This window comes from Octopus bimaculoides, chromosome 12 (assembly GCF_046866305.1).
Source record: "Octopus bimaculoides isolate indiv1 chromosome 12, ASM4686630v1, whole genome shotgun sequence".
Classification (NCBI taxonomy): domain Eukaryota; kingdom Metazoa; phylum Mollusca; class Cephalopoda; order Octopoda; family Octopodidae; genus Octopus; species Octopus bimaculoides.
Genome location: NC_142939.1, coordinates 59,585,740 through 59,607,395, shown reverse-complemented (window position 1 = coordinate 59,607,395; position 21,656 = coordinate 59,585,740).

Genomic DNA, 21,656 nt, shown 5'->3' with positions numbered 1-21,656 from the left:
TGATATTCTCATATATTTATAGAAACCTTGCAAGAGAACATGGACTGAATAATATAGCATTAAGCAAAGCTATTGTGAAAGTTTTCGGAGACTGGAGGTGTCTATTCAATTAATATACCATCGATGGATAACAAAATGGGAAATAGGATGTTTGGAGGTTTGGTGAAACGAAAGAAAGACGAGGAAGAGACTGAATAATATCGAGAAATCGGTGGCATACATACATCAATTTCTACATACATATATACGTACATACATTCATGCATACATACATATATATATAAACATATGTGTGTGCGTGTGTGCATATATATATATGTGTGTGTGTGTGTGTGTGTGTGTAGACATTCATACACGCTTACATGAACGTATTCATGAGACACACAGATGCATACATTAACTTACATGTACACTCACATACACACATCCGCATATGTGCGTATATGTGTGTGTGTGTGTGTATGTATGTTTATTTTTATGTATATACGTTTAGTAACCGTGTCTTGAACGTTTCGGCTTGTTCACTCTCATCGGATATATTCTGATAAGGGCTAGTAGAAGTTTGAATGTCACTGTCAACGATTTTCTTGAAAAAATTCAATTTAAACTTGCGTGTGTATGTGTGTGTACGCACGCGTGTGTGTGGTGTGTGTATGTTAATATAAATAGTATATATAACATTATATATATAACACACACACATATGTTTTTCATGTTTTTCCAGTTCAGTTAAGAATGGTACACAGCTGTTATATATACATATATGTGTGTGTGTGTGCATATATATATATATATATAAATTAAGCAGAAAATGGGAAAATGTTGATCAACCACAATTGACTAACATCGATTATTACTTTTTAATACAAAACTTTATCCCCTCTAACAGCCGTTTCTGCTTCCGATGTTCTACGGTGTTGCAATTGAAAATTCTGAGAATAATATTTGTCATATTTTGTAACACATCCGATCTGGAACATGGAGCTTGATCAGAGTGAAGAAAAATACATAAAAGAAAAGGAAAGAAAAGATCTTCGAGAAGAAGAATGAAGACTTAATATATTTAAATTATACCGTTTTGGTGTGTAACGCTTCAGGGCGTCGAGTAAACGACTAAACCATATATATATATATATATATATATATATATATATATATATATATATATATATATATATATATATATATATATATATATATATATATATATATATATATATATATATATATATATATATACGTTTATTAATTCATTTTGCAGGATTCCTGATGTCAGAACGTGTGTTGAAACAGATATTGTTATATTTCGGGACGGTCATCTTTTCTTTTGCCAAATAAATACATGCACTGCATATTTTTCTTCACTCGTTTATTACTGTTCTTATTTTATTATTTTAACTCATGTTCAATGTCCAGAAATTTACGTCACACATCTGTGACCTCTTCAGCGACATTTTTCGTAATTCAAAACTCCATATGGTTTCAAAATACCTGTAACCTTTATCGGTAACAGAACAGCAATCCAAGAACTTTTTAAGAGAATCTCAGAATAGATCACTGCCATCTTCATGCGGAAAGCTTTCCTACTTTGATTCATTGGTGAAGGTATGGATGGGATGGAGTTTATAGAAACTGACTCTAACATGAATGATTTGGTTTCAGAATACCAACAGTATCTAGATGCTAACATCTAAGTAGCCTTAGATATCAAAAACCATCCTAAGTATCCTATCTCTTCCTAATAACACTGTTTTCTGCAGCTGTACTAAACTAGGTTTTATACCTATTTCCTTTATCCATTAGTTCAGATCTTTAGGGATTATTATTATTATTATTATTATTATTATTATTATTATTATTATTATTATTGAGTGAGAGAGCAGTGCATGCCATCAAAATGACACTGGGGTAAAATATACGGAGCCCAGTATACTCATCATGACTACCTGTCTGATAACAGTACATCAAGCCTATGCATCACAACCATATGTGCGCGACATAGTGATCTCATATCAAGATTAACAGTGCATGACCTTGCAGGCGGGGTCCAGTTAGAATCTTCTTCAAGTCGAGTAGTCCACCCTGCTCAAAAGGTCCCTGAATAAGGGTTGCTTAAGGATGTTGAACGAAACACCCATGTTTCCGAAAGTGAATTATCGAAACCCCAAAGAATTCCTCTCAACACATGGCTATGATGCTCCATCACTACTTCTGCTCGTGATCAGAGATGCACATATCGTCAGCCCCTAAGGGACATGCTCAACTGGTTACGGTCAAGCAACTGACAAGCAAATCTGTGGTATTGACCAGAATATTTGCTCTAGCCCATCTTTTATACCAAAACTAAACAATGTACATGATAACACTTCCAATCAGTTAAGATGAGAAGCCGTGAAAGCCTCTACCTGGTGATTATTATTCTGCCGAGGTTGGACTAGCCTTCCTTTCGCGGTCGATAAAAAAATATCAGTTGTGTACTGAGGTCAATGTAACCGACTAGCCTCCTCCCGTGCGGTTCTTGGCCTTGTACCAAAATTTAAAACTGTTATTATTCGGCACCTCTCTCAAGGAATACGAGGCGGCTTCAGAAAAAAATCATTGGGCTTGCGGCTCGGCACCTGGAAAAGCAAGTCCATGCCGCCAAATTTTTGTTGTTTTTTTATAGTTTTGTTGTTTTATTATTGTTGTTGCCGTTGCTAATGTTGTTATTGGTTTATTGTTGCAATTGTTGCTGTTGCTGTTGCTGCTGCTGCTACTGCTGCTGCTGCTGCTCTTCCTATCAATCCGTAAGTATGAAATGTAACCTGATCCCAATAATTGCAACTTTCTCACCACCACAAAACCACCACCGACGGCGACACCACCCCACCATCCCCATCACCACCACCACTACCACCACCTATATTTCAACAACAACAAAAACATCAGCAACAGTAACGACAGCGATAACACTTAACGCTGCTTAATACTTAAAATTACAGTTTGATAATATAATTTCGACCTTTACATTGTTGACCGTTGTCCAGCGGTGGTCCGAATTAGTGACTGACGTAGGCGTGGTCACTGAAGGACACCCACAAAGCTACTGATGTCAGACTTACACGGGTTATCTGCTACATTTCAACGGAGGGCGTCGGTTGGGGGTGGTGCTTGCGGCAACGTTGACGGAGGTGGTAGAGGTGGTGGTGGTGGTGGTGGTGGTGGTGGTGGTGGTGGTGGCTGTGGTGATGGTAGTGGTAATGGGAGTCACAGTCCAGGCAATGGTGGTGGCTGAGGTTGCGGTGATAACTGGTAGTGTTGATGGTGGTGGTGATGGTGGTGGTGGCTGTGGTGGTGGTGGTGGTGGTGGTGGTGGTGGTGGTGGTGGTGGTGGTGGTGGTGGTAGGGATGATAGTAGTGGTGATGTTGATAGTGGTTACGGTAGTGGTGGCTGTGACGGTGCTGGCGAAAGGATGAAAGGCAAAGTTGATCTCGGCGGAATTTGAACTCAGAACGCAAAGACAGACGAAATGCCGCTAAGCATTTTGCCCGACGTGCTGACGATCCTGCCAGCTCACCGCCTTGTAATGATCAAATATATATCGACGAATATTGTTGCTGTTTTTCTTTTCAATTCTATCCAAAGGTCCCGTCTTTTAAGAAGTGGTTTGTTATTTAAATATCGTATATTTCAGCTTTTACCTTTTACTTGTTTCAGTTATTGGATTGTGGCCATACTGGGGCACCGCTTTGATGGGCTTTTTAATCGAACAAATCGACCACAGTTCTTTATTATACCAGAAATTCTGTCTGATGATGTACACTGTAACTCTTCCACTAATCTTGGATTAATACTTTTCATCAACTCTGATAAGATGAAAGGCAAGGTTGACCCCAGTGTGATGTGAATCAGATCAAATATGAACTCGGTGTGCTGTGAGTCAACAAATATTGCGAAACACTCTATTCAACTCTTTAACAACTTTGTCATCCACCCCTACACACATAATTTTTTTACTACGGGTACAAGGTCTGAAATTTAGGGAAAGGGGGATTAGTCGATTGCATCGACCCCACTGCTCAACTGGTACTTATTTTATTGATCAAGAAAAGATGAAAGGCAAAGTCGACTTCAGCAGAAATTGATCTCAGAGTGTAAAACCGGAAGAAATTCCGCTAAGCATTTTGTCTGGCGTACTAACGATTCTGCCAAAGATCGCTGACCGATCTTGTTGGAGTATTTTGACTGCCTCATGTGTCGCCCATCGAGAGAGCACCAAAACTTCTTTTAAAAAGCCCCAAACAAACTAAATCTTGGATGTTGGATATTTTGTCACAATTTCTTGTTCCTGAATTGCAAAAGATCTTTCAAAAGCAGAGCCAATGTAATGGGCTTTAGCCCACGATAGACTGCTCTGCAGTGGCATGGGACAGGTTATGGCCGGTCTGGTAACCGAATTGACTGCCTACTTCCTTAAACCTGACACTACTTCAACATATATATATCGCCAAACCACTACTACCACCACTACCACCAATGTGGCCGCCTCGCGCGGTCCGCCCACCTCGCATGCCGCACGCTACTTTGAACTTTTCTGCTAACCTAATAAGCTAATAAGCAGAAAGCCTTTGATTTCCTGTTGCAGTAGAATAGTGCAAATTCTGTTGTATATCGTTGGTCATATTTATGTGCATATATGAATGTGTGCTCGTCTGCATACAACACGCACGCACACACACACACACACACACACACACACACACACACACACACACATATACATGTAAATATACGTATTTGTGGAAGTACGTGTATTTATTAGCTCATCGAATGCATGTATATTTGTATGAGTAGGTTTGTGTAAGTGCGGGGGGGGGGGGGGGCTGTGTGCAATACTCCTTATGAACGTGTGTTAGCAGGGCTTTTATCTGTATGCCAATAAATGTCAGCATATATATATATATATATGTTAAAGACTGTCATATATATATATATATGTTAAAGACTGTCATACCGGCCATGACGAAGGGAAATAGCCCTGAAACTCGAGTCGCCTTTATATATATATATTTATATTTATATATTTATATATTTGATCCTTTATATTGAACACTCAATATTTCATCTACATTCAATACTTTATTTCATGGTGCCATCCATTTTTATTTTATTTTATATTATATATTGTATATTATATTATATATTGTATATTCCATATTCTATACCCCACATTAGTTCTGCAGGAATATAAATAAAACATAAAAAACAGACAGTGTTGGAACTCTTTTAAGCAAAATAATATATTCCTCTATACACAATCATACAAAAAAATCCACCTTTTTTTGTATTTATTTTTACTCGCATATATATATATATATATATATATATATATATATATATATATATATATATATATGCCAGTGTGTTTACAGATTTTTTGTACTCTTGTTTGGATATCCACATGTGTATGTGATAGGCTTTTGTCTTGTATAGGTGGTCACCTTGTAATTTCTATAAGGACTAGCTAGTGAACCGGTCACTTTATATGGTCACCTTTTGTCCAATGCAACTAGCCAACAGACAAGCAGGCGACACATAATTGAACAGTTCGCGTCGCAACCGCATCTAAAACCGCACGCACTCAACTCGCACACTCGTTCACTCACTCACTCAGTCACTCGCTCACACATGTACAAACATTCATACACACATATACAAATATAAGTTCGCATACGTAAGCAAACGTACATATACCCACTCACACACGTATATAAACACCCAAGTATTGACGTACACACAAACTACAGGAAATATATATAATTATTTCTTACATGGCACATGAAATGTTAAGTTTTTAGTGGACGAGGGAGGTTAACAAGCTGAGAAGATTATGCTTTTTCTCAACAACGTTGTTGGTCTCTTGTTGACTGAGCACAAAAGCTCTTCATTAATTCGGTAGCTTGATATTTATGCCTTTAAAGTTGTTATTAGTAGAACAATGGGAAGTGACATGCTATCTTATACTTCTTGTTCTACAACCGGAAAAAATGTTTTTTTCAGTATTTGTTCTGGATCTTTACGTTCGGAGTTCAAATCCTGTCGAGGTCGACTCTGCTTTTCATCTTTTCGGGGGGAAAATAAAATAAAGTACTTGTTAACTCCTCCAAGAAATTTCTAGCCGGGTGCCTAAATAAGACATTACTATTATTGAGGATTGCACATTGTTGATCCCTTGTTTTTTGTTTTTTGTTTTCTGTTCTCAATTTTTATTAGTCTTGTTTATACGCAAAACCCTCGCAACTACTCACACACACACACATACACACCCATTTTTTTTTGTTGCTTTATCCTGTACTGTCCATAATGTTTTTCTTCGTGTAAACCCTGGTGGTTAATAAAGAAATCATCATCATCATCATCATCATCATCATCATCATCATCATCATCATCATCATCATCATCATTATCATCATCAACATCATCATCATTATTATTATTATTATTGATGGCAGTAGAATCGTTAGCACGCCAAAATGCTTGCGGCATTTCCTCCGCCTTTGCATTTCCGCCGAGTTCGACATGGCCTTTCATCCTTGACACTGGAATCGATGTGATCCATTAGACCGTTCACTACAAAATTGCAAGCCTTGTGCCTATAGCAGAAAAGATTCTTCTTCTTCTTCTTCTTCTTGTTACTATTATTATTATTACATTTTAATCTGCATGTTTGTTACCATCACTCGCCGAGACACACCCAACGAACTTTTTATCCATGTAATTCTCCTCTTCATGTCTTTAACATTTCTCTCTTTCTCTTCACTTTTCCCCACCGCACGCTACAGCACATCATTAACACTTCTCTCTCCCATTTTTCTCTTGCTCTTCGCCTCTCTCTTCAACTAACCACGTGATGGATTTGGCCTTACTCCTCTCTTCTTTCTTTTTTACTCACATTTCCCCCTCTCTCTCACACTTTTACTCCACCTCTCACTCACTCCACCTCTCACTCACTCCACCTCCACCTCTCTAACTAACTAAAGCAAATTATTATATAGATTAGAAAAACAATTGCTTATTTTATTTGTCTATTCTACTCCATGTCAAGGAAGAAAATCATCTTTTTTTTTTCTCTTCGTTAATTGGAAGACTAAAATTATCTTTGTAACTTTTATGTTTACATATTTCAAGCAATTGGATTGCGACGTTGCTGGAGCATCACCTCCAGAGGTTTACTCGTACAAATCAACCTTAGTGCTTATAATTTTTATAGTCCATCGATCTTTATTGCTGAACCGCTGGCTTATGGAGACCTAAACGCATCAACTCTGGTTGTCAAACGGTCGGAGGACAAAGAAAATACAATCACACACACACACATGCACGCACGCACACATACATACATACACACACACACTCACGTGCACGCGCGCACACACACACACATATACACACACATACACACACACACACGGCAGCTTTCCTCTCAGCTTCAGACAACGAAATTTACTCGGAAGGCACTGGTCTGCCTGGAGCTATAGTAGAAGACACCTGTCCTAATTGCCGCGTAGTGGAACTGAACCTGAAATTGCATGGTTGCAAGGCTAGGTTCTTAATCCCGCATACGTGCCTGTGCTTATATTTACTTGATTAAGTTTTCCTTTCTTTAGTTTTTCATCTAATGATAGAGTCCTTAATATTCATATAAAAACTATTTCTGTTTCATTGGATCTCTTCAGTAGAAGCAGTTCTGTGCATGTGTGCTGGGAAATGGTGAACCTTGACTGGCAGAGGTTCCCTATAAACACAAGGAGGAAACGCAAGTATAAGACAAGAGACGACATTGCTTCTACACTCCAGACAACGTAAGCGAAAGGAAAAACTGAATTGTTCTCATATTTTCCAATGATGGTAAATTTCAAATTGAGCAAACTACTACTACTACTACTACTACTACTACTACTACTACTACTACTACTACCGGTACCACCACAACCATCGCCTCATAAACAGTGACCAAAAGAAGAAGCAGAGTCATCGTTTACCCTTCGAACACCTCGACCAAACAGTGTGGAAATCTCGCAAATTCTTCTTTCCAGATGTCATCACCGGAGATTGAGGATGTGAACTATGAAATCGCCGCATGGTAATGCAGAATTTGAGCTCCGAAGAAGGGTTGTATGGTCTATCTGGGCTAGAGTCGCCAAAGGATGAAAATGACGAGCCGATGATGACGATGACTAGGGATAACTAAGATGATGATATTGTTAAGGGTAGCATTTCCTATAATTGGTGAATTTATTGAATAGCATTTCATGCATTCAAGTTGAGCTTTTATTCATCATCGTTTTCTCAGTTGAAACCGATAGCATTGCAATGTGGCCGAATACTGGGATTTGAAACGAGGAAAGGGAGTAATAAAAGAACAAAAGAAAAAGCAAAGAATGAAAGAAAGACATTTGTAAATCATTATAAAGGACAAGAAACATAGAAACATAGAAACACAGGAGCAAAAAAAGAGAGAGAGATAGACCTGTTACAAAATAAGTTGACAGAATGAGTGTGTATCTTCAACCGGTATTGTTCAATGCACGCTTGTTTGTTTAATCCAATGACGGGCAGAGATTTCTGTTGTCACATTAAATCAGTAAGGGGAAAACTGCACTTTTCTCTTCCCCGTCTCTCTTTCCTCCTGTCTATCTATCTATCTGTCCATCTATCTATGCCTGTCTTTCATTTTAGCTTCTCTCTTTTCTCCCTCTGCCTTCTCCCTCATGTCTATATCTCTCACTTTTCATTTTGTTCTCTATCCTCTCTTCTTCAACTTTCTCTTCCTTTCTCTCTCTCTCTCTCTCTCTCTCTCTCTCTCTCTCTCTCTCTTCATCTCTGCTTGTCTGTCTGTCTGTCTGTCTCCCTCTCTTTTCTCTATTTCACTCTTCTTTCTCTTTCTCTTATTTATCTCCGTCTCTCTTATCTATCTCTCCCTTCTTTAATTCTCTTTCCCATCTCTCCCTCCTATTCTCTTTCTTTCCCTCTCTCTCTCTCTCTCTCTCTCTATCTCTCTTCATCTCTGCTTGTCTGTCTGTCTGTCTGTCTGTCTCCCTCTCTTTTCTCTATTTCACTCTTCTTTCTCTTTCTCTTATTTATCTCCGTCTCTCTTATCTATCTCTCCCTTCTTTAATTCTCTTTCCCATCTCTCCCTCCTACTCTCTTTCTTTCCCCCTCTCTCTCTCTCTCTCTCTCTCTCTCTCTCTCTTTCTCTTTCTCACAGCCTTAGGTTAGCTCTGATCAAATAAACTAATGATATCAAATTCATTCCAGCCACGACCATCTCATATTAATCCTAGATGTAGTGAACGCAAGATCACGTGAGCCAACTAAGATAATAGTGTATAACTTGACAGAGATTTAGCTGCTATATCTTGCAGATTGAGCGACGACATAGGGACCCTGCATCAGGTGATAACAGTTGATCGGGCAGTTTTTATTTTTTATATTTTCTAATTTTTTTTTTTTCTGACCAAAGACACAACGGTGAATACAAGAAGTGTATAGCTGTCGTTCCCAGAAAATGGCGCATATCAGAAACTTGTAGACATAACCCCCGTCGTGTGGCGACTTTATCTCTATTTGATTTTATTTATCTAAACAGCCCACACCTCGTATTATCCTTCCGTCTGATCTGCGTGCTTTCAATCTTTAAAATCGTTAGTTTACATAGGGTCCTCTTTCTTTCTCTTCTTATATATATGTGTGTATGCATTGTGTGTGTGTGTGTGTGTGTGTATGTGTATACATGCTTGCATGCATGTACATATATGTACATACAAATATATATATATGTATATGTATGTATGTTTGTATGTGTATGTATATATATATATATGTATGTATGTATTATCAGCAACCAAAATAATTAGTAATTTCCCACGTAAAATCCTATTGACCACGACAAGGCAAGATACAACAACAACAACAACAACAACAACAACAACAACAACAATAATAATAATAATAATAATAATAATAATAATTTACAAGCGCTAGATGAAGACAGTAACCTGGAAGGATCAATGTTTAGTGAGCAATTGAGAGAACAGGGACTACCACAGTGTTTATAAAGATATTTTCATTTATTTATCTTTATTTGTTTTTATCTTTTTGTGTTGACAATTTTCTCTTTTTCTTTCTTCTTTTCTTTTTTTTTACCACCCACATATATATATCTTCGTCTCCCGTTTGATTCCCACGCGACTGTGACGTCAGAATTAAAAAAAAAAACAACCCCACTTCTTCCCTAAAAGTAGCAGAGCAAATATATTCAACGTTTCAGCCGGACAAGGTGGTCAGTTTTCCTCTGTCCGAGTGAGTCGGCCTGCTCTGAGTTTGCATCCTGGCAAGCTGGGGTGAGTGGAAGAGAGAAAGGATGCCTCTCTGTGATGGGTACCCACGGCAGCTTATGCTAACCCAGGATCGGTGGCTTACCTGGGTTGTCCCTGAGTAGTACACCCCTACACCGAGGAAGCTTTTTTTTTTTCTTCTAAGTTTTCTTGTTGATCGTTATTGCTTAATTTTTACACAGGCATGTATAAATCCCTACTTTCCTTTGTCATGTGGTCTTATCCTAAATGTTTTCGACCCTTGTGACAAAGCGATCCATCACCACCACCACCACCACCACGAATATATTAATATACATGCATATATACATGCATATATGGGAACAGGACGTCACTAACGGTGCAAATAACATGAAATACGTAAAGATACGAGGGAAATACGAGTGAAATACGTAAACGAGAAAAAAATGGAAAACAGGACAAATTAACGCAAAGGGACCCCTTATCAGTTGTCGGCTGTCTATCTACTCCTCATTTCGAGCATTCTACGACAATATGAGGGTAGTGGAGCGGCGTGAATGAAACATTAACACCGTAGACTATGTGCGTTGCAGTAATTAATTCCGATTCTTTGAATTGTCGGTCATAAGTCTGTTTTGAACGTCATTGGTTTATAAAACAAGAGTTAATCGCACATGAGGTTGGTTCAAATGATTAGAATGCATCGTTGCCGTTGTGTCACTGAGGGGGTCAAGGAAGAGCGAGGAAAGGCGAGGACGAGGGCAATGGGATGAGTGGTGTCAGATGGCGGGGAAGGGGGCGATCCGCCTCGGTGATACATCTAGGTCTGCTGCATAAGCCTGTATAGGTTTGAATCGCGGTAGAAAGCTCAAGGGCTACCCCGGGTGACATGTACTCTGGCTACGCCACTGGTTGAGCTTGTGGGCCTCTGACACATTGATAACCGGTGGAGCAACTACATACGATCTGTAGGTTCAGTAATGCAGATATTCCATACCCATCTCTAACTGGGAGTGGGGTTAGATCCCACATTCAAAGATTCACCACACGGGGTACAGTGCATCAGCCTTATACTGCTTTCCCCACACAGCCAATTGTTTTAAGGTAAACATCTCGTAAGAGAGAGAGAGAGAGAGAGAGAGAGAGAGAGAGAGAGAGAGAGAGAGAGAGAGAGAGAGAGAGCAGGCGGGGAGTGGAGATGGCAATGTGACACCTTTTGCACTATTAATGATTTCTTGAGGTACTACACTTGAAAAGAGAAATAAATAAAAAAAACATCACTACATGACTACTATAACTACGCAAAAAAAAAAAATGGCGGATTTAGGTATCCGAAATTCTTCGTGTTGGTATATATTGGTGGAGCGGTTAACCCAAAGGTTACAAGGTTAACTTCGATTGCATTTAAATAGAAATATTTGTGACCGTCTGATAAAGAGTGAGCATTGTTCATTTGTACAATACATGCATACATACATACATACATATGCGTGTGTGTGTATGTGTGTGTGTGTGTGTGTGTGTAAGTATATATATATATATATAGATAGATAGATAGATAGATAGATAGATAGATAGATAGATAGATAGATAGATAGATAGATAGATAGATAGATAAATGTATATGTACTTAAATGCATACGTGTGTGTGTGTGTGTTGTGTGCATGCGTATGTATATTCATGTTGATATGTATTTGTGTGCGTGTATATATACATACATACATGCATGCATGCATGCATACATACATACATACATACATACATACATACATACATACATACATACATACATACATACATACACGATTGTGGTTACAGATAAGAAAAGCTGACATTCTAGATTGAAGATAAACAGGTAAGTAAATAAACTAAAATAATAAAATATTTAAAGCCACCAAACATCATACAAACAAAACAAAGAAACAGACTAGTATATAGGAACATAATAAGCCCAGAAAGACAAAAGAAAAATAACCCACAAAATGTGGTGTTGTTGTGGAAGGTTTCGAATACGCTATCATAAGATATAGTAATTCAATAAAGCTCTATGGAAAATAAAAATGGAATATTTCACGAGATTGTCGATAAGAGGATATAATTACTTAACGGAAGACGCTATGAGTAAGGAATACCAAGCAATACAAATAATATGGGAGGATGGAGATGGTTACAGCGAGTGTGACATAGCAATGGAAAGGAGTAATTTTATAGTGTGCGTGTGTGTGTGTGTGTCAGAGGTGGGGAGAGAGAGTGAGTTTGGGTTGAATTCATTCATATTATTTTATCATTCATAGTTTTCAAAATACAATTTCCCACGATTATAATGGTTTCAGGTTTCGTCGGCAGTTTTATAGTCAGAGGGTAAGTTGATTGCATCGACTCCAGTGTTCAACTGGTACTTATTTTATCGAGTCCGAAAGGATGAGGAGCAAAGCAGACTGCAGCAAAATTTGAATTCAGGACGCAGAAGCCGAAAGAAATGCCGCTAACGGTTTTGTCCGGCGTGCCAACGGCTCTGCCGGCTCGTCACTTTTTCCGATGCTTATAATAATACAAGCATGAGCTCTGTAAAATGTTGTTAGAGTGATCGCGTTGAGCTGATTCTTTAGCATAAGTTCAATTTCTAACCGAAGTGTTTCAGTTATTTTACAGCTAGTATTATCTAGCTCCGTGGAGGCGCAATGGCCCAGTGATTAGACAGCGGATTCGCGGTCATAGGATCGCGGTTTCGATTCCCAAACCGGGCGTTGTGTGTGTTTATTGAGCGAAATCATCTAAAGCTCCACGAGGCTCCGGCAGGGGATGGTGGCGAACCCTGCTCTACTCTTCCATCACAACTTTCTCTCACTCTTACTTCCTGTTTCTGTTTATATATATATATATATATATATATATATATACATGCATATATACCTACATGAATACATACATACATACATACATGTCTATGTATGCATCTATACAAATCTATATAATTACATTGACACATATGCTTGTACTTATAACACACGCACAAACACTCACACACATACATAGATACATGCCTGTAAGTATATAAGTATTCCTGTATTTATGTATTTATATGTATATATTAAGGTAGATATCATGCATAATCAAAGTTATATGACACATTATCTATATCTAACGCGTCATATAATTCGCGTATGTCACAATCTTCTATTGCTAACACCGCAAGCGTATCTCCGCCATATTTTTTAAAACATTTTTCTCTTGTTTTGTTTTCTGCTTTGCTTGCTGCTATTGTTTGTACTGTTTTTTGTTTCTTTATTTTATTAATTTTTTTTTCCTTTAAGTTGTATTTTTTGTTATTTATTTATTTGTTAGTTTTGGTATCACGTGTGCTATAGACGGGTAGGTTTTGATTAGCTGAATGAAGAAAAAAGAAAGCATCATAGGAAGCTATTTTAGAGATGCTCATCGAAACAGCACAAAATATAAAAAGTGTGAACCGATGCTATAGTTTTACTGTCTATTATACTGCATGACTCACATTTTCTCTCTCTCTCTCTCTCTCTCTCTCTCTCTCTCTCTCTCTCTCTCTCTCTCTGTATATATATATATATATATATATATATATATATATATATATATATATATATATAAAAAATAAGCAACACGGATTTCAAAGGTGATTGCAGTACGCACGTTTCATGCTACTCCAATTTATTTAAATAATGCGACACCTATCCTTTTGGGATACGATATTCGGGTGCCTACGCATAAGTACCATATTCAACCTTGAATTTATATCTAAACCGTATATATATATATATATATATATATATATATATATATATATATATATATATATATATATATATATATATATATATATACAGGAGTTGGACAAAATAATGGAAACACATTAAAATTTCAAACAAATTTATTTTAATATGGCGTAGGATGCCTTTGGCAGTAATTACAGCTTGAATTCTACGAGGTATGGACTCGTACAAAGTTTGAATTGTTTCCAAAGGAATTTTTGTCCATTCTTCCGCTAAAACAGTCGGATCTTTTTGGTTTGACGGGCAACACTTGTTTTCTTATCGAAACACTTTCAAACTTGGGACACTGGTAGAATGTGTCATATAAAACATCTTTTTCTCTTAGCTTTCTTAACAAAAAATTGTACATCGCAAGTTATTTCATGTTAAAGTTGTCGTATTTCTGTAATTTCAACCAATCACTGACGTCTATTCAGCTGAATACAGTTAGTGCTCTTTTGTAAACAATAAATTTTTGCCGGTGTCAAGTGTGTTATTCCCTGCTTAATTATATCATTATTCCCTAATGAGGGTTTAGGGTTTTAGGTTTAGGGTTCGGGTTTTAGAGTTAGGGTTAGGGTTTTAGGGTTAGGGTTGGGGTTAGGGTTAGGGTTAGGGTTATGGTTATGAGTTATAGGGTTTTAGGGTTTTAGGGTTAGGGTTAAGGTTATGAGTGAGGTTATGGTAAAAATAATCATAACCCTAACCGTAATCCTAAAACTAACTCTAACTCTAAAACCCGAACCCTAACCCTAAAACCCTAAAGCTAAAACCAGTACAAACGCATGAACGATGTCATAAATAACAGTGACAAACGAAATATATACCGTTGATAGTTGTTGTTGACAACGGATAGTTGTTGTTGACAAACAACGGCACTAATTTTATTCAAGGGAAAAGATCCCATGACACTGTTGTTTACATTCCACGGCGTAATTGTTTTCATCTCAATAGACGTCAGTGACTGGTTGAAATTACCGAAATACAACAATTTTTTACATGAAATAACTTCGAATACAAAATTTTTTATCTGTTCTATAACACAAAATATACAAGTATTCGAAGTTTGAAAGTGTTTCGGTACTAAAAACACTACATAAAACATAAATGAAAAATGTTGCCCGTCAAACCAAAAAGATCCAAACAGTCTCCAGTTCTTGCAGTGATAATGCTGGAAGATATCGACTTCTTACTTGTTTTTCTAAAAGGCACCCACCATGAATATTCAATAATATTGATATCTGGGGACTGTGGTGGCCAGATAAGATGTTCAACTTCACTAGAATGTTCCTCGTATCATTCAGTAACAACTTTAACTGTGTGAATTGTTGCATTATCATCCTAAAAGATTGTGTTTCCCTCTGGAAACAGCTCTGCAACCATAGGATGAATCTGATCAGATAAAAATGTTTAGTCTTGACTATTAATTCTGCCATGAAGGGAAGCCATTGGGCTGACGGGTTTGCAAGACATAGCCCCCCCCCTCCCCACCCAGATCATCACAGATCCTCCTCCATGTTTAACAGTTGGAAGAAGGCAGTCTGGGTTAAATGCTTCTTTTGGCTGTCTCCACACGTATACTCGGCCGGTGGTCGGAAATAAAGGAAAGGATCACTCGTCCGAGAAAATGACATTCTTTGAAAAAAGTAAATACTGGGGTCGATACATTCGACTAAAATTTCAAGGCAGTGCCCCAGCATGGCCGCAATCATATGACTCAAACAAGTAAAAGATAAAAGATGTTACATTTTATTGCTAGAAACAGTAGCGCAATCCACCTCGAATAAGACACCCTGCTGTCTGAGAGAAGCAAGGGAAAAATTAGATAATGCTTTGTTATGTGGCTGTAGTGTTCGTTTAAAAAGATGCGAGGGTCACGGCTGGAAATCCGGGGTTAAGCAAAAACAACGACGATGACGACAACAACAATAGCAAACAAATACAATAAAAACGACAACAAACAATAATAATAGCGAATACAATAACAACAAATACAATAAGAACGGATACAACAATAACAACAAACAAACGAACAATACATTATTACAAGACAATATAATCACCAAAACCATCCACTTCGTTATCTTTCATCGCGAAATGAAGTTATCTAAACATAGCACACACACACACACACACACACACACACACACTACGCTCACAGTGTCACCCGGGAGTTAAACCTATCATTGTCATTGCTTACTCTCCGATTACAGCGACATCTATCTCACAGGTGTTAAATAAATACGCCATTTTCTAACCGGAGGTCTGTCTGTTTGCCTCACCTCACACCCACTTGTATACACATACAGACACACAGAAACACAAACACACACATACACACACAGAAAAAATGCATACGCGCACATAAGTACACATACGTAGGCACATACGTTCATACACATACTCTAACACGCATATACACCCAACACAGACACACGTACACACGTACATTCATACACTATCCATAGCACCTCGATTCACACATAACATCATTTCGCCAAACGTCTAACGTGCCAAGATCTAATATAAAAAAAAACACACAAAGAACCTCAGTTACATACATATACATTGAAACATTTATCTACACCACACATCAAGACATGTACACACACACAAATACACACACACACACACATAAAAGTATGTATGCGCATGTGTACTGTGTGCGTGTGCTTAAATATATATGTATGTGTGTATGTTTATATATATACATATATAAGTATTTATGTATTTGTATACATACATATATTTTAAGAGCGATATATACACTCCACGAGCGATAACACACCCACACACACGCTCATGGACACATACACAAACACTTTATATATATATGCATGTGTGTTTGTATGTGTGTACAAACATACAGAGAGATAAGCATAGACACACACATACGCACATATTCCAGGCATTAAGCAATTCGTTGTAGAAGACACTTACCCAAGGTGCCCTCGATTACAGTGATCACAGTGCTCAATTAATACTTATTTTACCGACCTCGAGAGGCTTAAAAGCAAAGCTGACCTCGGCAGAATTTGAACTTAGAACGTAAAGAACCGGAAGAAATGCTGCTAAATATCTTTTACAGCAGACTAACGATTCTACCAGTTCGTCGCCTTTAACAGTTAAAAATAATAACAGAAAACGGACATGATAAAAAGTTGTTTTCCATGTTCAAACAAGTCAATAATTATCAATGAGTACCTAAAGCACCAGGCGACCGTGAAGTGTGTATCAAATCCTAAACACAAGATATTAAATAGAAACAGAAAATATAATTAGAAAACAAAAGGCAAAAGATTATGTTAAAGTGATTGCAAAGCTAAGTCATTACGCGATCATTGATCGGAAATACTGAGTGGATCGGAAGTAGATCAAGCAAAACTCATTACTTGTTTAGGTTACTCAAAGTTGAGACTGAACGGTTCCTGATCACTGCACAAGATCAAAGTTTATTTATTTCTTTATTTATTTGTGAATCTTCTTCTTCTTCTTCTTCTTCTTCTTCTTCTTCTTCTTCTTCTTCTTCTTCTTCTTCTTCTTCTTCTTCTTCTTCTTCTTCTTCTTCTTCTTCTTCTTCTTCTTCTTCAGTACTTACCAACCAGTATGCAATGATGCAGAACTTAAAAAAAAAATAACTTCAGTATATACAGTGATTATGTAGAGACAATCGATCACTTAGCTTCTGGTTATTCGAGTTTGATCATCACCGAATATATAAACATGCGTGCTACATTGTCGTGCTCCTTAACCATACATTTTCTGAGGTTTTTTTTGTTGTAGGAATATTTTTTCGTGAGTTTTTGGTGTATATCTGCAGTAGATGTTGCTGTCTTTATTTTTTTTATTGGTGTTGATACTAATGCGACAGCCACTGTCATTGTGTTTACTGCAGCTGGTGTGCTAGTAACAGTGGTCAAGAGACACACTCCACTGTCCTCTTCCTCACGAGACGTAGAGACCTCTCTGGTGTCTCAGCTTTACTGAAAACTCAGAACAAAAAGAAAGATGTTTGCTATAGACGGTTGCTTCTATAGCAAGCATTGATATGTAGCAATCTTATATCAGGAGAACGACGAGGTACTGACTGAATGAAATAAATAACAACAATAATAGCAACAACACTGTCAGCAACAAAAACAACACAAAATAACAACAATGATAATTGTGATTATTTCTCTTTTTCAGAAGAGGGGCAAGTCGATTACGACTGGTGAGGTACAAACCTATATATATATATATTATATATATATATATTTTTTTACTCTTTTACTTGTTTCAGTCATTTGACTGCGGCCATGCTGGAGCACCGCCTTTAGTCGAGCAAATCGACCCCGGGACTTATTCTTTGTAAGCCCAGTACTTATTCTATCGGTCTCTTTTACGGAACTGCTAAGTGACGGGGGACATAAACACACCAGCATCGGTTGTCAAGCAATGCTAGGGGGACAAACACAGACACACAAACATACACACATATACATACATATATACGACGGGCTTCTTTCAGTTTCCGTCTACCAAATCCACTCACAAGGCTTTGGTCGGCCCGAGGCTATAGTAGAAGACACTTGCCCAAGGTGCCACGCAGTGGGATTGGACCCGGGACCATGTGGTTGGTAAGCAAGCTACTAAACCACACAGCCACTCCTGTGCCTATATATATATATATATATATATATATATATATATACACACACACACACACACACACACATATATATATATATATATGTATGTATAACGAGTTTTTTTCACTTCCCGTCTACCAAATCCACATGCAAAACTTTGTGGGAGAAGAAACTTGCTCAAGGTAGCATGCAATGAGACTGAACTCGAACTATGTGGCTGGAAAGCAAACTTCTTACCACACAGCCACGCATGCAGTAACTAAACAATGCAAAGAATGTGATCGTAGTGGTGAGAGTAATGACTGCAAAACCATTGAAAACAGATAAATAAAGCAGGTAGGTGTGAAAGCTTATTACAGAGATTATAGCTGTATAAGTATTTATTTTTTTAAATGAACAAAAGGATATAGTATACATACTTTGGGTGAAATAAATAAGATTTGGGTGAATGTGTACTTTTATCTATAGGCAAAACTGAAGTGCTGTTGTATTCATATACATCAAACTCTAGGCCTTTTATATAATTTTTATAAAATGTTGCTCTTCTCTAGAAATGATCTTTGATGTAATGCTATCGTAGGCGAGTTGGCAGAATCGTTAGAGTGTTGCAAAAAATACTTTGTCGTATTTGTTCTACCTCTTTATATACTGAGTTCAAATCCTGTCAAGATGAACTGTACCTGTCATCTTTTCAGGATAGATGGAATAAAGTGCTAATCAAATGCTGAAGTTCATGATATCAATTAATAATCCTCTTTTCAAAATTGCGGCCTTGTACCCAAATCAAACATGGTTATTGTCATTGAAAAGGAAATGGCAGGTTGTCATCCCTATCAGTTTGTAATGCCATATAATTTATATGACTGAAATGAGTAATTCAATTAAAACTACTGAATTATCTCTAAATTATTCATTCTCTAAATAATTCTATTTCCCTTATACCAGCTAATGTTTATTCTTCTACCTAGGTACAGGAGTGACGTGTAATGAGAGGCTTACTTCCCAGTCACATAGCCAATCACATGACTTCGGATTCAGGCCCATTGCGTGGTACCTTGGCCGAGTGTCTTCTGCTATAGCTTTGGGAAGACCAAAGGCTTATAAATAGATTTGATAGAGGGAAATTGAGAGAAGCCCGTTGTATCTCTCTCTCTCTCTCTCTCTCTATATATATATATATATATATATATATATATATATATATATATATATATATATATACACACAAACAATATATGAGTATATGCATATATATGTACATGTATCTACATACCTTCATCTACATGTACATATACATACATATCTGGGTACATGACGTTGCAAAAAAACATGGACGTATGTGTGTGTTTGTGTGTGTGTGTTTGTGAGTGTGTGTTTTTCTGTTTTTGTTTGTCCCTCACTTGACAACAGACGTTGGTTTATTTACGCCTCCTTGATCTAGAGGTTCGGCAAAAGAGACCAACAGAATAAGTACCAGGTTTAAAAATAACTACCGGGGACGATTTCTTTGATTGAACTCTTCAAAACGGTGACCCAGGATGGCTGCAGTTATATGACTGAAACAAGTCAACGACAAGATTTACTTCATGATAGTTTGATGTAGTAAATCTTTGCCAAGCACCGTGAATCCTATCAAAATCAACTTTAAACCTTAAACGCTAACAAATTCTATGATGTATCTTATTTTACGAAGATTTTTTTCGGAGAGTTCGGCGTTAAATCGAAAGTACCTATACGATCTCGCTACACGGTCGAAAGATATAAACAAACATATACGATCATATAAACAATCATATACGATCTCGCTACACGGTCGAAACATATGAACAACCATATTGTTGGCACTCTGTCGCTTACGACGTCGAGGGTTCCAGTCGATCCGATCACAACGGAACAGCCTGCTCGTGAAATTAACGTGCAAGTGGCTGAGCACTCCACAGACACGTGTACCCTTAATGTAGTTCTCGGGGATATTCAGCGTGACACAGTGTGACAAGGCTGACCCTTTGAATTACAGGCACAACAGAAACAGGAAGAAAGAGTGAGAGAAAGTTGTGGTGAAAGAGTACAGCAGGGTTCACCACCATCCCCTGCCGGAGCCTCGTGGAGCTTTAGGTGTTTTCGCTCAATAAACACTCACAACGCCCGGTCTGGGAATCGAAACCGCGATCCTATGACCGTGAGTCCGCTGCCCTAACCACTGGGCCATTGCACCTCCACAAACAATCATATACCATATCCGAAAATATATAAAAAAGAAATAGACATGATGATGATGAAAGAAGCTCGTCGTATATATATATATATATCTATGTGTGTCTTCATTTTTGTGCTTATCCACCATCGCTTGACAACCGGTGCTAGTTTGTTTGTATCCCCGTAACTTAGCGGTTTGGCAAGATGACCAGCAGAATATATGCCAGGCTTTAAAAAACATTAATACGGAGAGTGGGGTCGATTCGTTAGTCAAAACGTTTCAAGAATGTGCTGCAGCATGGCCACAGTCAAATAACTGAAACAACTAAAAAAAAAAAAATGAAAAGAAGGAAAGCAGATATAATCGATTGGCGTTGCAGATCCGCGAAAAGACATTAAACCTTCAGAACTGAATTAAACTGAACGAGAGCAGCTGGAAATCTTAACGATGGAGTTTATTATTTCTACTGACCATGGGAATAAACAGATTTCAATCTTCAGCAGCGGAGAGGAGATAGGCCGGAGAGAAGAAATTAGGGGGTTTAATGATGTCCGCTTTATTCATAATGAATACCTTAGACGCGTAAGCGACAACGGATGGCAAAAGACAAGGACAGGCCAAGAATATATATATAAAAATATATAATAAGTTAGCAAAATCTACACAGCAACGAAAGAACCACGGCGCCCGGAACATGAATAACA